The sequence below is a fragment of the Protopterus annectens genome, chromosome 1.part2 (assembly GCF_019279795.1).
Source record: "Protopterus annectens isolate FY-2018-M chromosome 1.part2, PAN1.0, whole genome shotgun sequence".
Classification (NCBI taxonomy): Eukaryota; Metazoa; Chordata; order Ceratodontiformes; family Protopteridae; genus Protopterus; species Protopterus annectens.
The window spans coordinates 155,236,682-155,237,718 of NC_056727.1; the positions used below are offsets into that span (position 1 = coordinate 155,236,682).

Here is a 1,037-nt window from a genome sequence, read left to right on the forward strand (position 1 = left end):
AAAGGAGAGAAGTTAACTACTCCTATATAACCACAGTAGCAGCCCTTCTAGAGACAGGTGTGCTGCCTAGTCTACCCAGCAATAAGTACATGCACTGGGGGCTGAGGTAAAGGTAAAGAATGTAAGATGAGTGGCTAGAGACTAGCTCTCAATGGGAGATACAGAAGACTTAATAACGCATATCTCTATAAATGTGGTATTGAGCAAGTTAGAGGCATATGGAACATGTTGGTAAAGCTTGCACAGAAAAGGCGGGATGGACTGAACTGTAAAGCATCCGGAATTATGACTGCTTTAATTAAGATTTAGAATAATCAGTTTGATCTTAGGACTCCTGTCATCTTAAGCCTACAGTACCTGGTATTCCCAGACAGTCTCCCCTCAAAATACTAACCAGGCCCAGTCCTGCTTAGTTTCTGAGATCAGACGAGGTCAGGTGCACTCAGCATGGTATGGCCATAGGCTGTAGTAACCTTATTTGAAAATAGTTTAGAAATCCAAATGAAAGGAAACATGACCCCTAAATGTCTATAAAGGTGGACAACTTTGGCGATACATCAGGACACTGATACAGTTTGTCAAGAAAAGATGTCCAGAACCCTGAGTATGCAGACCAACTCTTTCTAGCCCCATAAGCTTATGGACTAACGGGCATTGAATAAAGATGATTTGATGAATTACCAAAGTATTGCAAAGCCATGCAAGCATCTCTGATAGCAGTTGTCAGGATCAATTAGTTGAAGGGTGCCTTCTGCTATAAGGGAACGGACTCTTCAAAAATTAGGAAAAGACAAAGATGTAATGTGATCTTCCGAAGAGCTATAGTCAAATAGAGAAATGGAAATTTAGTTAATGGATCTCCACATGGAAGTATAAACTAAAATATTAGGGATCCATGAGATCACACATTCGCTTCCACCCATTACTCCTAGTGGCCAATACCTGGACCAGCTGTTTGTAAGGCATTCTAAGACCCTTCTCAGACACAAGCTTGGAAAGGTATGGGAGTTCTATATCACAACATTTTATGGGAGTAG

General features: G+C 41.1%; 1 pseudogene; it reads right to left on the reverse strand.

Moving 5' to 3' along the window:
• Nucleotides 1-345: 345 nt before the first annotated feature.
• Nucleotides 346-464, reverse strand: LOC122792498 (annotated as a pseudogene).
• Nucleotides 465-1,037: the final 573 nt, after the last annotated feature.